This window comes from Lactuca sativa, chromosome 7 (genome assembly GCF_002870075.4).
Source record: "Lactuca sativa cultivar Salinas chromosome 7, Lsat_Salinas_v11, whole genome shotgun sequence".
NCBI lineage: Eukaryota > Viridiplantae > Streptophyta > Magnoliopsida > Asterales > Asteraceae > Lactuca > Lactuca sativa.
In genome coordinates, this window is record NC_056629.2 from 203,689,926 (window position 1) to 203,705,145 (window position 15,220).

A 15,220-nucleotide genomic window follows, 5' to 3' on the forward strand; every position below is an offset into this window, starting at 1 on the left:
GTGGTAATCCAGGAAGATCTTCAGGAAATACTTCCGGATAATCACACACAACGGGAATATTCTGCATCACCTTCTTTTCCTTCTTAGCATCGATCACGAATGCTAAGTATGATGTACACCCCTTGGTCAAATATTTTATGGCTTTCATTAGAGAAATGATTCCAGAATTTACTCTGCGTTTATCTCCGTACACCATAAACGATTCCTTCCCAGGCGGGTTCACTTTCACTATTTTCTTCTTGCATAAAATTTCGGCATCATTGGCGCTAAGCCAATCCATTCCAAGCACGATGTCGAAACCATTAAGTTATATAGGCAATAATTCCTCGCGGAACTTATTCCCATTCAGATCAATTAAGATGTTTTTCATACGATGGCTAACAGGTACAAACTTGCCACTAGCAACTTCGACTAATAAGGCACTATCTAGTCTATCAACAGGCAAAGCTAGCTTTCTACCAAATTCATGCGATATAAAGGAGTAGTTGGCTCCAGAATCAAATAAAATTTGGGCAAGCAATGTGTTTACGAGAAAGGTACCTAAAGCGACATCAGCTTCATCTTTAGCAGCTTCCAGTGTCATCTAGAATGCTCTCGCCTTTGGCTTTGGCGGAATGTTGGGTCTAGCTGCCTCCTTCTTCTTCGGGTAGTCCCTCGACATGTGTCCCTCCTCACCACAACCATAGCAAACCTTCTTAGAGAGGGTGCATTCATTTGCATAGTGCCCTGGCTTTCCACATTTGTAGCATGTGGCCGCTACCTCACATTTTCCATGATGCTTCTTCTTACATTTGTTGCACCACTTGGCTTCGCCTCCACCTCCCCTCGAACCAGACTTCGAGAACTTGTTTTTCTTGTTGGACCTTGAAGTTCCATCGAACTTCCTCTTTTCACCAACATCTATCCTTTCCAGACCCTTTTCCTTCTGTTGGGCCTCCACATTCTTAGATGCACGAACAGCTATTTTCAGAGTAGTTGCCATCTTGACTGTCGGACCAAAGTCGGCAGGCAGTCCATTAGCAAACCTCTCAATCTTGGAGAGTTCCGTTGGCACTAGGTACGGAAATAACTTCATTTTCTCAGTGAATGCAGTAGCATAGTCATCTATGCTCATCCTCCCCTTCTTCAAGTTTTGGAACTCATTGTTCAGATCAATCAGATCTATCTCTGAACAATACTGCACCCTTAGTTGTTCCAAGAACTCCTCCCATGACATTTTCAGGGCTTCCCCTCGTGGCATAGTATCTGCCAACAACTTCCACCAACTCAAGACTCCAGTCTTCAGTTGTCTGACTGCAAAGACATTCTTCTGTTTGTTGCTACAGTCGCAACTTTCAAATACCATCTCCATTTCGGAGATCCAATCCATTATCTCCACAGGCTTTGGGCTTCCAGAAAGACTTGGCGGCTTGGCGCCCAAGAAGTTCTTGTACATTCGCCCATCCTTGTTGTTTCTCCTTTCCGTATCGTTCCTTCGTTCTCCTTGAGTCCCAACTTGACTCATAATGCGACTATTGTTCCCTTCCTCCGATTGCTCGGGAATCAATTCGGGTTCCTCAATAGGTATGATAGGTTCGTCCCTATTATCATCCAACATCTGTCGCATCTCATACCTTTGTTCGGCTAACATAGCCCGAATCATGGCTTGCACCCCAACCATTGTTATTGGTTCTGGTGCTGCTGCTACAACAGATATTTGTTCAATCACTAGCGGTTGATTTTTGTTTTCATCCGCGTTTCCAACGCCACTCCTTGTTCTCACCATTTTTGATCTATACACCGAATAAGGTGAAATTAGATCCTCATTCACGATAGATATTCAAATCATCCTAATTACCCCGAAACTTTTACATGCTAGTTCTAATACCGTAGACATACGCTTAGAATCCTACACACATAAGGTTTCCAGATCTGGTCGGCAACAAACCGTAGATCCGAACAAATAAAATATCATATATGGCAACATATAACATTTAGCACATAAAAGCATTTTAGGCAACGTTCCTAAAATAAACTAGTGCTCGTGTCTAAAATCCAACAGACACTTAACTCAAATTTCCACTTAGCATTCTAAGTTTAAGTCTAGAAATCCTACAAATTCCTAGTTCGCTTAAACTAGTACTCTGATACCAACTGTGACATCCCCAAAATCACGGCCAGAAAAGGCCGATTTCATTTATGCTTTTTAAAATAATTTCATAGTAAATCCTTTTGATTTAAAAGTGTTGCGGAATTTGTTCCCAAAACAAAACATGATAAAATAATATTTATCAAAGCATTTCATCAAGAGATGCATTTTCATTATATAATCAAAACTCGGGATGTCATGTTCCGATACAGATCATAAAGCATAAACGATAACATTACAAGTCATTCAACAAATATATACATATACAGACTTGTAAACAAAACAACTCGATGATTCATCCATCTTACGCCCTTGCGCCACTTCCTGTAATACAAATAAAACTGAGTGGGTCAGGCTTGGGAGCCTGGTGAGCATATAGGGTTTTCAACCCACAATAAATAATTATATTTAATTTCACCAACCAACAATATCCCGATTACCCATTCCCGTTATCCTCACTTTACGTCCCTAAAACAACATCTATCTCAAGGGACCTAATCTAGGATTTTCATCGGGACGGACATTACTCCTAAGGGGTTTCCTCAACAATAGATATCCTAAAGGCAACCATGAGGGGGATAGAATACACCGGTGAACACATCGTTCACAACACCTACAGGTTATGAACCTGCTAGCGTTCCACAGGACTGTCTAGAAAGAGTCTGTGGTCGTTATCCATACTCCGCTGAATAACTAGATCAACAACAACAACATCGAGGCCTCTCATCTGTTTATTACGCACCAACTATCTACCCATGTTCTACCCAACATATTAGTAGATAAAAATATATATTTTCATACATAGTTTAAAACCTGTATAGCATTTTCATTCAATACATATTCCACATAACAGATGAGGCACACCCACATAACACGTATTTCATAGAAAGTAAATAAGATCTATGATATAGAAGAAAGTGAATATACATTCACGCACATAACAACAAAATTATACACATAACACGTATTTCGTATAAAATACTTCATAATTATGCGTTAGAAGAAAGTAACTACACACTCACTTGATCAGAAGATGATCGGACAACACTACGGCTTGTAGAAGTAGTATTCTTCGGCAGATCTGGAAGATCTTCACAAAAACCGGACTCCTCGCGGGCAGAGCTTCGACTCGGGAATCTTACTTCTCGGGATCTTCGGGACCTCGGGACTTGCTTCAGGGCTCGGGAATGATATCGGGGCTTCGGGGTACTTCTGGCATGCAAAACGATGCAAAACGGGAGAGAGAAGAGAGAAAAAGAGCAAATGAGCCAGCTGCCCTCGCATCCTATTTATAGGAGGCTGGAGCCTCGGAGTACGCTGGGCGTACAGCAGTACGCGGGGCGTACGCGTCCGAATCGTCATTGCTTACGTATCCGAAGAACTTGAGTGCGAGGTGCGTCACGCTTCGCGGTACGCTGGGCGTACTTCGGATCAGATCGGTGACTCCTTCGGATATACATCCGAATTAAAGATTAAATTTAAATACAAATTATTTAATAAACTTCAGAAATTCATATCTTCTTCATACGAACTCCGTTTTTGACGTTCTTTATATCTACGCGTAGGTGAGACTACGCTCTACAACTTTCGTTTAGACCCCGTCGGCTAATTTTGAATTTATTTTTATTAATTATTTTTAGTAGGCCGGGACAGAAAAACTTCGTTATAAATTCATAACTTCTTCGTTTGACGTCCGTTCTCGCCTAACTTTTCATCGTTTCGATACCAACAACGAGATCTTTGATTCTCGTTTAGATCGATTCGACTAAAAACCACTCGATCTCAAATCGAGTATTTCGAGCTGCATACCGCTAAGTCGAAACTTCAATAACTCATAACTTCCTCATACGAAGTCAGATTTGGGCGTTCTATATATATTTGGAAACCTCGTTTCAACTACTACAACATTATCCGAGCATATCTAATACTTTAATTTTGACGCTTATTTTTATTCTTAATTAATCAAACCACATAATTAAGCAATTAAGCACAAAACACATAATACTCAAATAATATACTTCTATTATTTCAAAACGGGTTACAAAGGTCAACCTAGACTATTACATCAAAGATAATGCCTAGCCTGGAAACGCGGGCGTTACAGGCATGCATTTGACAATATAAAAGCATAAAAGGAGTTTTGTAAAACCTTTGAAAAAGATTAATACCTAAGAAAAGATCAACTTGATGTCAGTTTATAAAACGGTTTGAAAGTATTCGTTTGATAAAAACAGTTTAAGTATAAAGGAACCTTTGTTTGAAACGCAAATGTAACAGGGTTTGAAATGAAACCTACAGTGTTTAATAAACAGTTTAATAAAGTGTTTTAAACACTTAAAAATGTTTAAGATAAACATTTGAAGAAATTTGATTGGTAAAACAGTTAACGTAAAGTAAAGCCATTTGCATGTTAATTATTAATCACATGTGATTGATATAATTACTAAACATGATTCAACTTGTATTCCCCCCATAAAGCATTTATAAACATTTAAAAACATTTAAAAGGTTAATTCAAGGGGTATGAACTCACCTGCAGTGAGCGGATCGGAAGGAAGTGTCGGACAAGTGTTTGGTGTCAAGTGAAGACTTAGACACACACAATGATCCTAATTACATATGAAGACATATGTATATAAACAATTAGTGATTTTAACACTAATTAAACATGTATAAACATCCTATTGCGAGGAAAACACTTTGGTCAAGTGCTAGGAGGCTATCGGGTTGCAACAAAGGAGTGCAAAGCCTCATACGGGAGTTTATGGTCCAATGACCATGTTTGTTGGAGTTTACGGCCCAGGGGAGTTTACTCCTGGCCGTAAACTCTCATTTGGTCACCAAAAGGGGCTTAAAACTCTAAGGGCTTAAGTGGTTAAGTGCTCCAAAGCTTTAAACAAGTGTTTGGGTGGGTTTAAGGTCTTAAATGACCTTGTTTGGTGTTCACGGCCCTGGGACCACTCCCCCATGAGTTTACGGCCGTAAACTCATGTTAAGGAGTACCATTTCGTGAATTTTGGTCCTTAGGTCAATGGTGTAAGGTGCTATGTCACTAACCAAGGCTTACTAAGGTCTAAATATGCTAAAATTAGTGTACAATGAGTTGGATCAAGAGTACTTACAATCTACGAGCTCGAATGGTCGATTTTGGCCAAGAACACTAGTGTGTGTTCTTGGTGTTCTTGGTGAAACTTGAAGATCTACAAAATGGAATGATTTCACGGATGAAATCATGTAAGATTAGTAGTTCATGCAAGATATCAACTAGTTAAGACAATAAGCTTACGAGGTTTGAAGATCGGGGACAAAGATCGGGATGATACTTGAGAGGATTTGGGCCAAATGGAAGGAAGGAATGAACAAATGGCCACCTCTTCATCATATAAGCAAGAGTTTACGGCCCACATGGATTTTACGACCGTAAACTCCCATGTGTTGGCCGTGAACTCCTTGCATGAGTGTTTAAGGTCATTTCTTTGAGCTAAAACTTCAGCCGATTAACCCCGAAACTTATTCCTTAAGTGTACAAGGCTCAGAAAGTAATTAATGCATATTACATGTTAAAGATATAATGAACATTAATTACACTTTCAACATTTAATATTAATTAATTATTTTTCTTAAAATAACTAAAATGATTGGTCCAGAATCAATCCTACAAGCACACAATAGAGAGTAAAAACATTTGAACCTAACTCTCTCTCTCTCTCTCTCTATATATATATATATATATATATATATATATATATATATATATATATATATATATATATATATATATACACATATACTAGTCGTTTACCCGCGCAAAGCTGCGGGCAGCGAATAGTTTTTTTCGGCAATTAGTTAGCAGACAATGATTAGTTTCAATTCAGCGGAGGAGATTGAATGTGGGTGATGTGAATGGGTTTTTTTGGATAATAGTTACCTATCGGTGATTATATTCTCGAAAACATATGACGTTACAATAAACATACAATTCATCGGCAAATAGTTTCCTCTATAAAACATGACATTTAAAACACACACACACGCAATGCAACGGGCGACTATGAGTTTTAGGCTCCAATTACATTAGTTTTGGAAAATGTAAACCAATTTATGTTCTATGGATAGCCTTTTGTGGTAAGTTATTTCCGACCGGCTGTTGTTTCATTTTGGTAAATAATTTTCGAGCGGTGGTTAGTTTCGATGACCGGTCTTTTTTTTCTTTACGGTAAATATTACTTTTGTCCAAATTAATTTACTTTTTGAAAGATGTCAAAAACGTAAATTCTTCGTTAGATCTAAACCATTTGATTATACGTTAAAAATAAAATTCATAAATCAGACATACAAAATATCCCTTTTTATATCAACAATGAATTAACTTTTCAAAATTCAATATTATATTTTTATCTTTTTTTGTAAAATTAGAGATAAATTAACCTTAATAATATTTAGCATAGAAACCATATTCATCTGGTCATTTTACCAATGATATGGTTAGTATTTAATATGAAAAATATAGAGTCAAGTATCAAGAGATAGTATGCAAGAGATTGTCAAAATAATGAATTGTGAGCATGAATGTATCCCTTCTTATTATAGCAAACAACAGACATACACATAGACTTACATGAAATACTTTCTAATCTACAGTTCTCATGTGAAACCTCAGTTCTCACATTTTGATCTTTCAAACGGTCGATACAAATTCTTCACTTAATAAAAAAAGATAATTTCATAACAAAATACTATAATAGGTAAATTTCAGATTAGTTTGAAAAGGGGTCTTCACTGGGATTTCATCATATGTAAATACGTATGGGGTGTGGTATCTCCATCGGTCATTAATGTAAAATCATGTGTTATATACCACGCAGTAAAAAGATGTAAAATATAAAAACAAAATGCATATACTCATTTAGTTATAAGACCGGTCACAACCAATATTGAATGGCTCATGCATTGAATTGTTCTACTTTAAGAAATGCATATACATCATGCGTATATTAAAATTTTAAATATACATACACTTTGTTCTTCCCCGTTATTTTTGCAAATTGTTGATGGAAGGAGATGGCGTTTTGTTCATGTTCCCTGAATATTGATTTTTTCGCTATTAGTTAAATCAAAATATTAATCAACAGTGACATGAGTGTTTTTGTAAATGTGGCTAATATATTAACCTGCAAAAAGTAGTAATGATCAATTAAGAGCACATTTATTAACATTAATCACCAAAGTGCAATTTAGAAAACTGGATCGAATGCATGAGATGGTGAGAAAACTGGTGGTGCTTTGAGGAATGGTGTAAGAGTTGTACCACAAATTAAAAATATATATGATGAAAATATGGGAGTTGATAAGTTGATCAGGTCATCTATATAACTATGCATCAAGAGTGGCTATCCCCCGGTAAAGGTGTTCCTTTCAACAACATGAACTATAAATCGGTGTATGAGAGCAAACGATAACCAAAAAACTGGGGCAAAATAGTAAATCTAGCTTGGGCAAGATTATTCATAATCTAGTATCAGCAATGTTTGAGCGGGGCATCCTTCTTGAATAAAGAATAATGATTATCAAGAAAATTACTGAAAGGATGCATAAAGTAATCAAAATTCTACAACATACAAAACTAAGATTAAATAAATCAACCAAAAAAACACATTATAGCCTTCAAAAAAAATAGTTTACCATCCATAACTTTCATCTAAGCAACTTTGGAGATTCTTTATTCAGAATCTGCAATAGAAGAGTATGTTACATATTGTGAGAGAGAAGTTTATTCTGCAACAAAAAAAACTCAAAATCAAAAAATTATGATAAAAGATAAAAAAAAAATAACATTAAGAAATCACAGAACATGATATTACAATCACAACAGAGATAAACAACCATAAGCCAACAAAACTTGTTTACATTACAAAATCTAGTGTTACCTTTCAAATGTTAAAACTCGAGAACAACTTGTTGTTTTTGGATGAGAGGATAAAATATGCAACATTTGAATCATACAAAGGAGATGAGATAAGAGCACAAACACAATCACATTAAAAATGTATATACATTATGTGTTCGGTTTTACATCCATGTATACTAACAGCTCCTAGACAAAAAGCTTGATAAAATATGAAGATTTGTGATCGGGGACCTTTCCAATCACTCAATACATCAATTTCTTAACTTTGGGACTCAAAATATCAGACCTAGTAAAAAATTATATGCACATAAACAAAAATAAGAACCAAGAAGCCAAAAAAATAACGATTTTAAGGGTTTAAATCGCACCTGCGGTTCGTTCCTATTTGTTCTCGGAGATTTGATGAAGGCGGTGTCTAGGGTTTTTATAGAGGAGAATCGGCGACATATAACATATGCTGAAGGCAGCTGAAGTCGTGCCTAGTTGAAGTTGGAATAGTGGCGTTTGGTGTTCGTGGGCAGTGCACAGGGAGGTCTTAGAGCTAGAAAACATTGTTTCAACAGCCACCATCTTTGAACCAACAAAAGCATGAAGCTTTAAGAGAGAGAATGAGTGAGAGAGAGAGGGAGCATAGAGAAATTAGATGATGGAAATACCTAAATTTCTAATTTGTAGGAGAGGGGTGGCCGAGATAAGGGGAAAATATAGAGATTTTTCAAATTTCTAATTCATTCTCCTCAATCACGCATGAAATATGTAATTTACAGGATAGGGCTGTGAAAATGAGTAGCTCTAATTTCAAAAAAAAATCAAAATCTGTTTTAGAGTTTAATTGAGCAAGTCCGCCCTTTTTCCAGTGTTGACCTAAGCTACGTTTTGGATTGAAAAGTCAAAAAGATTTGAATGAATCTCCCCATTTTCAGTAAAAAATCACAGGATATAAATTTCACTATGTATAAACAATAGTACTTAAAACATTATTAGTTAGACCTCATAAAATTCTAGATTCAAAGAGTATATAGATAATATTATTATATTAAGGGTTGGTTGTACTTTAAGCTTAAAGACTTGAACGTCTTAAAAAGATATTATTATTTTATTGGATCTATTTATAGAAATAATAGGATTTCTTTTATAAGTTAGTAAGATATATATATATATATATATATATATATATATATATATATATATATATATATATATATATATATATATAGGGTTAGGTTATTTTGTTTTTAGTAACTATTGTGTGCTAGAATGCACAGATCTGGACCATTGGATGGAATATAATCAAAGATCATGATCTGAGGGTCTATGATAGTAGAATAGGATAACATGTACCATATAATCACACAAATTTGAGCATAAGAGCATTCTAGTCAATTAACCTATATTAAAAAAAAGAAATTTTCGGATTTTTAGGGATAATTAATTCCTTTATTTTTAAAGATCTAGATATTTTAAATTAATTTAAAATTAAAAATCCGATTTTTATTCTGTCAGAATGATAGAATTTTAACTATAAAGTAGTAAACATATTTTTCGATTTTGTTCTGTCAGAATGACAGAATGTCAACCATAAACTAGTAAATATATTATGAAAGAATACACAAAATCGATACTTGAACTAATAATATACCAAATAATTACATTGTACGATTGTGATTCATTGAATTATAACAAACATTCTGAAAGAATAACAAGTATAATTCTTAAAAAATAACAACATTCTAGATGTCTTGTGTATGTTTGACCTCTAAGCCAATTCAAAATATGCTAGCATTCTATGAGATTGACATTTTGTGACATTGACATTCTGTCAGAATTGTATTGCATGAGAATGATTTTATATAAGGAGTCTTTCCCATCAGGTCTTCAAGCCATTTATACCACAAATTCATTGACAAATACTTTGTAGTGATACACTTGTAACAACTGCACATTAAACATGTAATTAATTAACTACAAATTCTATCAGAATAAAGCAATAATATTCTTATATAATAAACTATTCTTTCAGAATGGAAATATTATAAAAAGGTAAACAAGGTCAAAGCTATGATCAGTCCATATGTCTATTTGCTTCAACATCATAAACATAAGGAAAAGTCAGTTTGCTTCAACATCAAATCTATGATCAGGATAAATGTTTGCTTCAACATCATAAACATAGATTGAATCATCAATACTTCCAGCTACAAGTTCTCTGCCATCAAAGAATGGTGTCTTTGAATTTCTGAAAAAAAATAAAAAATTACAAAAACCCAACTCAAAAAACTTAATCAAAGATCAATAAATTTCATGTAAATTGGAATTCAAAATCACAAATTGAACCAAAACAATACATAGACAAATTAATTATCTTTTGAAACAATTACATAAAACATGCGTTGCTAGTAATTCTGACAGAATGCATACCACAAGGTTAAATTCTTTAGATTCTCTTTCAAGCATTTCAACAAACACTTGTTATGCATTTTCATCAAACAAGCCAAAATCCATCTAAAACAATTAATGAAGTTAGAATAATAATATGGGTGCTAGGTATGTATCAACAAAGACCATGATCCTTATAAATAGACAAAGAAATCATCAAAAATATGTTAAAAACCAATATGCATGCAAACAGAAACATTTTAAAGAGGAAGAGAGGTCTGCTTCAAGAATCGGTTGTTGTGTGAGGAAGAAATGCCGATAACTTTCGTGATTTAGGGTTGGATTGTGAAGAAGCGGATCAGAAGATAGTCGTTCTTCCTCCTTTTATTTTGGTAATTTTAAAATCAAATCCCCCATTTATCTCAATTACCATAATTTTAGAGTCATGATTTACTAATTTACCCTTTTTAATTTATTTAATGATTAAATTATTCTTAAATTCCTATTGGTGCATTCATGCACACAATAGTTGCTAAAAACATTTGAACCTGGCTCTCTCTCTCTCTCTCTCTCTCTCTCTATATATATATATATATATATATATATATATATATATATATATATGGTTAGGTTATTTTGTTTTCACTATCTATTTAGTTATTTTAAGAAAGTAATTAATGCATATTACATGTTGAAGATATAATGAATATTAATTACATCTTCAGCATTTAATATACATTAATTACTTTTTTAAAATAACTAAAATGATTGGTCTAGAATCAGTCATACATGCACACAATAGATAGTGAAAACATTTGAACCTAACTCTATATAAATATATATATATATATATATATATATATATATATATATATATTAAGTGTTGATATTTGTAAGAACCAAGAACTTATGACAATTAAAATTTCTATAAATATAAATATTTATCTTATATATCGGATGATGATTGTATATTTTTAAGCATACAGTCAGTAGTATTTACAATAACAAATAATGTTTATGACATTTTTTTAAGATTTAAATGTGAAGAGTACTAGTGATGATAGTATCATTTTTATGAATACATTAATTGATATTATTGCATGTACATGTGAAACAAATATTATATTAAATTCGTATCATGTTCAAGCGTTAGAAACATGTTGGATGAGTAGTTATGTAATTTTGCTTTCAAACCAAGAGGTGGTGTTATCGATTCATCTCCAAAAAATGATTAGCACTCTTAATATGAGTCAAAGTAACTCGTCGAGTTACTTGATTCTAGTAAAAAGGGAAAATGAAAACCAAAAAAAACTAACTAAAAACCGCTAAAAAAACGAACCGCAATAAAAACCGCAAAAAACGAACCGCATAAAAACGAACGGTGCGGTTTCTAAATTTCAAAAAACCGAAGTTGCAGTTTTCGGTTCGGTTTTAGCAAAAAACCGCACCATGCTCACCCCTAGGTGCCACATTTAATGCACTTGACAATTACAGTTGAGGTTACATACACGAAAACCAACATTACGTGCACAAAATAAACTGTCAGGCCAGACCGTAGAGCGTGGCGCATCCCTATAGGGCACATCATGCCTTTCTCTTTTTCAGCTTATAAACAGAGGCCTTGGCCTCCCACATTTATGGCCCCATTCTATTTCAAATAGTCTCTCTCTCACCCTCTAGCATTTCGGTCCCTCGTGATTCGACTTCTTATTCTGTAATCTAGTTAGCAAAGCTCTGAAAGTTTCGAAAGGATATAAGAAAGTAGGTGTAAAATTTATGCTCATGACTATTCAGATTTCGTCAAATCGAGTTAGTTACACTTACTCTTATCTATTATATTCATTATCGTTGATATGAATTTGAAGTACTAGATTAGTCGTTGAGTCTAGTTAAAGTATTGATTGGTCTGCATACATGAGATGTGTCTAGGATAGACATGTTAGCTTGGTTGTTAGATTTAGAGAAAACTATATGCCGAAATGGTCATGACTCCTGAATGTCTTGACTGGTTGATCCTTATTTGATAGCCATGAAAGGATTTTTGGAATTAATGAAGGATCTAAATATTTAGTTGTTATGCTCAATTAGTCAGCAACCAGAATAATATATTATAGGTTGATACATGAAGGTTGAGCCATCTGCAAACCAACCTACTTAGCTGCTTCGAGATTGTTCAAGTGAGTTTTCTCACTATACCATATATTACAATATGTATCATTTGTATGTTAAGATGTTGTTATGTTGTAAAGTGTTGTTAGGCAAGTAGACTAGTTTAGTCGGCTGCATGTTGTATTAAACTGTTTGTCTGTTATATATGTCGACATATCATGTTTAGAGTTGAGAGTAGACCAACTTTGTATTGTAGGCCAAGATACTCGATGTAACACTCCAAAAATCACAAAAAAACAACGCACTATCCATATTTTTTTATAAGAAAAGCCATTGTTTCAAAAGTAAATTCATATCAGAGTGTCCCAAAATCTAATATCATGAAAATAGGAAGATGTGCACGATCAAGCCTTCACTTTCCCGCGATCCTTTGAAGTACTTGAAACAATAAACTAAAATTGTAAGACAAAGCTTAGTGAGTTCCCCCAAAGTACCATCACACAACATAACAAACAATAGCATGCAAATATGATCCTTCGACCTGACTGGACCGCCTCGCAGGGACTACAGCCTATCTGGACCGCTCTACGGGCCTTCGGCATGACTGGACTGCCTCGTAGGGCCTACATCCTATCCAGACCGCCCCAGGTGTCTTGGCCTTCAGCACAAAGCAGGACTACCTCAACCCAACCTATCGACATATGTAATAGATAAACATAGACATAGAACCAAAAAATACATATAATCATACAAATCTACTAATAAGTTATATACTAGAATGTCACCATCCTATAACCACGATACATAACTTAGTGGGTCGGTCGGTCGGCATTGGTGCCTTCGACCCACGAGTACAATAAGGAAAACTCATATCTCAGTCTAAAGAAATAGCTACACAGATCACTGCTCCAAATGTTGACTCTACCAACCACCTATACAATCACAATCACTTATGCTCAACTACTTATCAAAATACCCAATACACCCTTAAGTCACACTTGGGTCAAAGTCAACCTTTAGTTGACTGCCACGTCATGTCCATCCATGGCCACGTCGTGGTCGCAATACGACAAAACCAATGTTTTAAAAACCGGTTTGAACCGTCCGGTCGAACCGGTTGGACCGGAAACCGGGGAAGGGAGCTGTTCAACGATCACCGGTTTTATGTCTATTTCTGAACCGGATCGAACCGGCCGGTTTTTACAAAAATTCGGTTGAACCGGTTCAATTAAACCGGTTGAACCGGTTAAACTGAATAAAAACACATGGAATTGAAACCATTTGCATAATAAACTTTGGTATTTTTTCACATTTATTAAAATTCTTCTGAATAAAAGCACATGATAAATGTTATGAAGTTTTTTGATGAAATCTAGGACTTTATTTTATTTTTAATGCATGTGGATTGATGTAAAACTTATGGTTATAAGTTATTTTAATGTATTTAGATTGATCTACAACTTATTTTCATGTGTATTTTAATGTTTGCACTTGTGGACATCAAATTCTTGATTTGTGTATGTATGTATGTGTAGAAAAATACAAAAAAAAAATGAAAATTATAGAAACCGGTTTACTCAGCGGTCGAACCGGTTGAACCGAAAACCGGTCACCATACCGGTTCAACTAAAAAATCGGTTTTTAAAACATTGGACAAAACAGGCATGCTCAGGCTAACCACCACATCGTGGTGAGGCTCCACCACACCATGATGATCAGTCAGCAAGACTTAATTCCTTAAGCTGATTTTCCAGCCTAATCCAGGAGTTACCAAGCTCCAACTAGGTCCAAACCATAACATAGATGGATAAAGTTTCCAACTTTATCCTTTAAACCTTGCCAATAAATCAAAGGGCGATAGAGAGCATTTGTAAATATTTGTGTGGCTAACAGTGGCGGTGGAAGCAAGCAAGGGACCAAAACCAGCAATCTCAACAAACTGTGTGGCAAAACTCTGAACTCTAAAGACATTATTAAGAACTTATGTTGCCAAACTTTGAACTCCAAAAAATGCATTGTTCCTAAAAATCACCTAAATTAATATGTATATAATATACCCCTCAATAACAACATTATTAAGAACTTATGTGGAAAAAAAATCGACACCATTCAATATCCCATGAGTCGTGAAGGTTGTCATTGGCAAAAATAAATAAATAAAATAAAATAAACTTTTGGATATAGATCTTTGACCGAAAATGAAGTTTTTGATTGAAGTTTAAACAACATCGTTGCAAGAAGACATGGATTGAAAGTTAGGTTGCCAATTATATATGTTGAACATGTTTACGATTTCGTCAAAATCGATTAAACCTTCAAATCTAAGTAATTTGGTTGCTCAACTTTTTAGGACATTAACAAACTGAGTTGTACATTTGGATTCGCGGTTTGGGTTTTTTTTATTTTTAATTCGTTTTGGTTTGTGCTCCCACTTTTCCTCACATAATTCTTCCTCTAGTAGGTGTAGTTATCGACCTCACTATGCCTTCTTTTCATAAAATGATATGTTATATGGTTATGATGTTTTATTTTTTTAAAGAAAAAAGAAAAAAAAATAATACTTTAGTTTGTTTGATTTGCAAAAACCGGAAATCTTACGTTTGAAGATAGATCAGACAAAACCCGTAAATGAGAAGATCATTACAAAATTCAACTCTCTTAAGTCCAATGTTTACATTTGCTATTAGAGTTTCCAATCA